The sequence below is a fragment of the Gavialis gangeticus genome, unplaced genomic scaffold, assembly GCF_001723915.1.
Source record: "Gavialis gangeticus isolate Ggan-Ray unplaced genomic scaffold, GavGan_comp1, whole genome shotgun sequence".
In the NCBI taxonomy this organism is placed as follows: domain Eukaryota; kingdom Metazoa; phylum Chordata; order Crocodylia; family Gavialidae; genus Gavialis; species Gavialis gangeticus.
Window position 1 is genome coordinate 20,289,566 of NW_017729008.1, and position 6,554 is coordinate 20,296,119.

The following is a 6,554-nucleotide window of genomic DNA, read 5'->3' on the forward strand; positions in this document are numbered from 1 at the left end:
GGGGGGGGGGGGGCTTTATAACCCTTCTAAGACAACCTGGTTTCTAACCACCACTTAAGAGGTAATGCCTCTTTTACTGACTAAATGACACAACATTTGTGTCATTTGTTTCCATGATGGAGGCTTTTAAAACTATTGCTTGCTTATGGTAAATCATAATTTGTACAGACTTGTGTCTGTAATAATGCAGACACAAGTAACTTAAAATGTGAAGGAAGTGAAGGTATTTTATATTTTCAGTGGTTTCTTTTTTCTTCTGAAGATGAGTTATTAGGCATTCATGAAACAACTTTGGCTGAATTACCTGGACAATACCCCTATAACTCCCATAGCCACCCCTTCCATCCCATATTTACCCTGTTTTTGTGTAAGTAACTCATCCTAAGACACCTTATCCTCCTAAAGCAGCAGCTTCCTCCTGAGTCACCTCCTATGCCATGAATCAGATGGTATGGGTTATTACTGAGGAACATGGCCAAGCTCTACCCCCTTCTGTCACCTTGCACATACACCGAGTAACTGAGCTTCTCCAAGAACACCCTGCCTCTGCTGCCCGCTGATTTTATAAACTGAACCCTGAACTGAGGAACTTAAAATGCTGCTGCTGTGGCATACTCAATAGCCATTTGATACAGGAATGTCTTCAATAAGCACACTCATAGTACAATAAAAGCAGTGCATCCCCCCCTACTACTCCCCGCATTGTCTAGTAGTATCTGAATGCAAGCTTTTCCCTTGAATAAGCACACACTTCTCTCAACAAAGGTAGCTTTATCCTTTCAGAAATGGATTTATATTCCAAGGATTTGCAGTTATACCTGTCAATTTCCCTAACAACTGGCTTGCATTTTCCTCCTTTACAGTAGATGGTACATTAAGACACATGCTTTTCAGCCCACTTATCTAACTCCATTAACACTGAAAGGAGCAACATTATTAGCAGCATTTCTCTGACCCATTTGTAAAAAACGTTTCTTGTCTAGGCAGTAGTATTGGCGCAGGTTCCGACTTCCAGGCAGAATCTGTCCGAACTACCATCCCCTGTCACTGGAGCACAGATTTAAAGGGAATCACACTGAAATGACCAGCCAGACACTATCAGTGAGAACGGTAACTGGAACAAACAACAATACAGGAAAAATGCATGGCTACTCAGAGACCATCTTTCCGGGACTAGGAAAAAGATATGGAGCCATTTTTCACTAGGTTCACAAGAAAATGTCAGCACACAGCTGCTCGTGCACTGTCAGATTGCATCTTAATTTGGCCAAAGGGGAGCCAGGCAGTCACCCCTCGCAGACAAATTTTAAAGGGCCCATTACAAATCTGATTTATTGGTTGCTAAGAATCTCCCCGCTACGGTCTGCAGAGCTGGTGTGACATGGAGCTGAATTCCAGCTGGAGAGAAATAGATTTTCCTATATGTGATTTAAATCATCTGAATTCAATATTTCTTAGGCACCAGTCAAGCACTTCCCCCTCCTCCCCCCCACCACTTCTTCCTAGTACCTCCAGGCAGTTTACTTCAGAATGAAGCAGAGCATTAACCTGTGCACAATGGGTACTTTGTATGCCAGCCTCCTGCTACCATTAAAAGAAAAACAAAAACCAGGGGATGCTTTCTGTTCAGAAAAACAAGGGAAGAAAACACGTTCAGAAACAAAAGGAATGCTTCCACACAGCAAGGGAAACAAGATATTACCGGGACTCGTATTAGATATTGAGACATTTTAATATAACAATAGCTACGGTACGATAAACGCATGAAACTCAGAAATATTAACTGCTTTCCTTTTTCAGCCCTGTTTCATTTTGTCAGGAAAGAAAGAAATTCCCAGCATCTGATGAAAACCAAGAGAGTGTAGGAGTCAGATGCATTTGGAATTGCTATTGAAGAAATACCATTCAAACTTGCTCTGCTTGAACTACCCATTGTTACCATTCAAACAATGTTCACCAATAACCGCAGTTCAACTTCTAATCATGCCAACATTACAAGAAATTCCAAAAGTCAACAGCTCTTTCATTGCCAGAAACACAACAATCAAAGCCTCCATTTACAGTCTCCCTGGCACAATTTTAACTGCATCAAAGCTGTCATCTCACAATTTGTGAATGAAACATGCGTTCTGTCTTATGGTCTGGTCCTTTCTTGCACGAACTATTCTAAACAAAGACAACACCAAAGACAACACACAGAAATGCTATCAGCCGAGTCAGACTCAGCTCAAGTTTGGGTTCAACATCTGGTTGAATATGGTAGTGCCTCTAATTTTTGGTTTTGTTTTGTGGGGTTTAAAACCCCACCTAATCATGCGAACTGACCCCTCATCGGGTCCCGGGTCACTGACTCACTGCTCTATGAATGGAGGCAAAAAAAGACAGAAAGAGAGACAGAGTCTTATCCCACCTTTCCATGGTGCTCAGCCAGTCTGTCTTCGCATGATCTGCAAACCACCTGTACTGATCCAACCCATTCTGAGGGGAAAAAATATCTTCCTGATAGATGTAGTCTCTCAGCTGTGCTTTGATTTTTCAGGACGGATGTCTAGAATTTTCTGCTAAAGCCAGACACAGAAACACAAAACTGCAGCTGAGCTCTTTTGTTTTCCCTCCTCTCAAAAGATGAAGCAGCGCTCCCCCCCACACACATCTCTCCCTCTCTCTCTTTCTCTCTCCACCCCCACCAGCAGCCTAACTCCGCTCCAGTTTAGTCAGGGTCCTTTACATTTCCCAGCAATGATGACCTATTCTATCCCCATCCCTACCTATTACTTTTGAATTTTCTCAGTGAAAAGGGTATCTCTAGGTGGCAGTCAGGTGATCCTTCTGTTAAAAGCAGAAAGGATGCTGATGGAGCATTTGAGTCTGTGGTGTTTTTCAAAATACCCATTTACATTACAAAGCAGGAAGAAAAATATAGCTCTGAGGAGATCATTAGGCATTTTTCTGCTTTTGAATTCTCCCTTAGTAATCAACAAAAGCCAGCATGGTGTAAAGAAATGTAATTAAACTTTTCAGTGTTAATAATCACATATGGTTTGTATACCCTGCAACTCCACAATATTTAAAACTAGTGGATGAATCATAGGCCAATACAGCTATTTTTCATATTAAGAAACAGGCACCATCCTGATTCAATACAGTTCTTTATGGCTTCTCAATTTTATTCTTCTTATAACACATGAAGCTGAAAAAAAGGAAGAATAAACAACCTATTTGTAAGGAAAATATGTCCTTTACTTGATTATTTATGCTGTACTTTCAAATAACTTTGACCCAAGGGCTACATAGTATAACCCCAATTGTCTAAACCTTGGCTTCCTGCTGGCAGACTCCTCCAGGGCTACATGGGCTGAAGCTATTCTTCTGTGGGTTCTTCCATCTTAGACTTTCTGCAGGAGTGAAGTTCTGGGTTACCAGAGTCCTCCAGAGTCCCATATATTAGCAACATCCAGAAATCTTCCAAAATCTTTGTAAAAATGGGGTTGACATTCAGGTGTGCATGTATTCATGCATGTATGTATGTGCACATACATGCATTTGTGTGTGCGCATGGGTGCACAAACACGTGCACATGGGTGCACAAAGAGGCAACTTCATTATTTTTTTTTAAGGAGTGAAATTCTGGCTTAAATTAAGTCAAGTAAATCACCTTCCTTAAAACAGAGACCCCCAGCATCCCAGCATGCTCTGCAGTGCTGGGCTGTGCTGTGCTCTCTGCTCCCGAGAGCAGGGCTGGCCCCGCCCCTCTGCTCTCTAGCTTAGCAGGGGCAGGGATGTGACCAGACACCAACCTGCCATGGCCCCCTGAGGCAAAGGGGGCAGGGAGAGGGTTTATTCTCCCCTTTCTCCTTTCTCCCCCCAGGGGACCCTAGCCAGGGTGTATCTAGCCAGGGTGTACCAGCCCCTGGCAGGCATCCCCACCCCTCCACCTCGCAGCTCCAGCAGTGGTGGTGGGGCATGGACAGCCCCATCTGCAGCCTCAAGCAAATTGGGTTTAATTCCTCCCATCCCACCAGCAGGGAGCTAGCCCAGGGCAGAGCATGAAGCCTGGGGAGCAGCTACTGCCTGACTGCCCCTTCTACCTCCCAGAGAGCAGGGCCAGCACCAGCCTCTGCAGCAGTGCACATGGCATGGGCTCATCCTCTCAGCCTCAAGCCCTATAACCTTTGTCCCCCAGGCACAGAGCTCAACACGCCCTGCTCACTGTTCTCCCGGCCATCATCTTCGCCACTTGCACCCAGTCAGGCAGACCCTACCTAGCGTCCCTGCCGGTGGGACTGGGAAGGGAAGGGGGAATAAATGCCTCTCTGCTTCCACTCCTGGGGGGCCATGACAGAAGCTGGTGCCCTGTCTAGGTCCCCCCTCTCCTGCCCAGTCCAGCAGCAGGGGTGGGGGAGTGGCCAGATGCCGTCCCAGCATGGCCCCCCAAGATGAAGGGGGCAGGGAGGTGGTTTATTCCTCTTTCCATCCCCTCTCCCCCCCAGAGGACTGCAGCCAGCGTTTGCCAGCCCTGGCTGTTGGCTCTGCTGCTCTCACCTGGCCAGGCAGATCCTGACTGGGATCCCCTGTGGGGGGAGGGGACAGAAGATGAAATAAACCCCTTCCCTACCCACTTCGCCTCAGGGGGACATACCGACCTGACCTGGCCAGCATCTGGTCACACTCCCTCCCTTGCCACTGGACTGCTGTGTGTTGGGGGGGCATCCCAGGTACTGCAATTCTCTTCCTGGTGGGGGGGACTGCACTGCGGGAGGGACGTGTGGGACACAGCTGCCACAGCCTGCAGGGGGCAAGTGGCAGCAGTACTAGGGGCTGTGGTCACCCCAAAATCAAGCTTAGCTCCTGTAGCCACTGCTCCAAACCTTGCTGCTACCACCTGCCCTGTACAGGCTGTAGCAGCTCTGCCCCCTCCCCTGCCCCCGCTCTTGCCCACAGTGCATTCCCCACACTGGGAAGAGTCTTGAGCTCTCCAGGGCACCGTCCCCCCTCAGCAGTCCAGTGGCAGGGGTCAGGGTGGGGGCATGGCCAGATGCCAGCCCAGCTGGCACGGCCCCCTGAGGTGAAGGGGGCAAGGAGGAGGTTTATTTCCCCTTCTGCCCCTCTCCCTGCAAGGGACCCCAGCCATCATATGCATCAGAGCCCCTTGTACCAGACGTGGAGTACTACCCCCCACCCTAGGCTTCCCTGCCACTGTCTTCCCATCCGGTGGCTGACTGCAGTTCAGCGGCATGGGTGGCCCCTACCCATATGGCTTGGGTGGACCCTTGACAGTGACAGCAGCAGGGAAGCTGCAGGAGTAGTGACCTGCGCCTGGTATAAGGGGCTGTGCTGCATTGCTGCTGGGAACAGTGGGCATGGCATACCTAGCTTGGTGCCTGATGGAGAAAGGTAGTAGGGCTTGGGGCTGAAAGTGTGAGCCTACACCCTGCACTGTGCTGTGGGGGCTGGGGCTGGGCTGGCCTCACTCTCCAGCAAGTAGAAGGGACCACTGGGCAGGAACTTTCCTTTATGCAACTTTGGTCCTGGGCCCCTCTGTGCCCTATTTGGGCCTTTGCTCCTGAGCCACTCCAAGCAAAACCTGACCCTGGCAGTTGGGAAGGCACAGCGGCATCGTTCACTGGCTGAGAGAGGGGCTGTGAGGATCTTGGGCTATGCTGAGCCAGGAGTAGGAGGGAAGAGCCGGGCAGACCATGGCTGGGGTCCCCGTAGGCCAGGGTGGAGGTTTAAATCCCTCCCCGGTCATATTCAGTCTGCTGGGGCCTGGTCATGCCCTCCCTCAGTTCAGCTTCCCTCCAGTCTGAAGGGAAGGGAGGGCCGCTGTAATGATCCAAAAAAGCCAACTTTTTGCCCTGTGTGCTGCATACAGTCACTGTTGTGATGAGGTAAGATTTTGTTCATTATTTTTAATTTATTTTACTGAAAAAGTAGAGCCAATACATTTCCATCACTGCACCTTCAGCTTGGGGGAGGTAGGAGTTCTGTTGTGTTCCCTTCTCCCTTTGTCTTGCTTTCATATTCAGATCTCAGTTGTATAGGGTCCTTACTTCTCACATACCTTTCTCTGTACATGGAGTTAGATAGTTCCCAGACTCATTTCTGCCCTTTGCTCAAGGTCTGTCAAAGCTCTGCAAAGCATCCAACTTGTTCCAGAAATTACTGACCCAAGGTATCAAAGAGTTCTACATGGGACCCTGGATTTCCTTGCTTCTTCCTGAATTGCAGAGATTTACAGATTTCCAAGCTCCCTTGGTTCCCAGCTAACCTGGCCATACACTACTCTACGGTACTTGAAGGTTGTAGATCATATGCAGGCCTGTGCAGCATGGGCTACAGAAAAAAGGTTGTGCCATGTTACCCAGGTTTGTGCTATGCAGCAATAACATATTAAGCATGCACTGGAAATAGTGATTGATAAGGTGCATTAATATAACACAAGGAAGTGAAAAAGCGATTGATGTAACCAACTGTATTACATGTTATTTTGCTATAACAGGTATATTTGTGTTAAGATGCCTAGATAATTTGTAAAAAGCTATACAGCCTTGTCA

At 48.0% G+C, this 6,554-nt stretch overlaps 1 protein-coding gene and 1 long non-coding RNA gene across 11 annotated transcripts in view; one reads left to right on the top strand and one right to left on the bottom strand.

The window, feature by feature from the left end:
• MAGI2 (membrane associated guanylate kinase, WW and PDZ domain containing 2) overlaps positions 1-2,812 on the bottom strand; it is an 886,876-nt gene extending 884,064 nt beyond the window's left edge. For 4 of the 10 annotated variants that reach the window (XM_019509478.1, XM_019509480.1, XM_019509483.1 and 1 more), the window contains exon 1: positions 2,411-2,791. The gene's annotated coding sequence lies outside the window, so the exon portion shown is untranslated. Of the gene's footprint in view, positions 1-2,410 lie in introns of all 10 variants that reach the window. The other 6 variants (XM_019509481.1, XM_019509485.1, XM_019509484.1 and 3 more) reach the window with 6 other exon arrangements.
• LOC109292173 overlaps positions 1-6,554 on the top strand; it is a 200,850-nt gene that overhangs the window by 135,102 nt on the left and 59,194 nt on the right. The window lies entirely within an intron of this gene.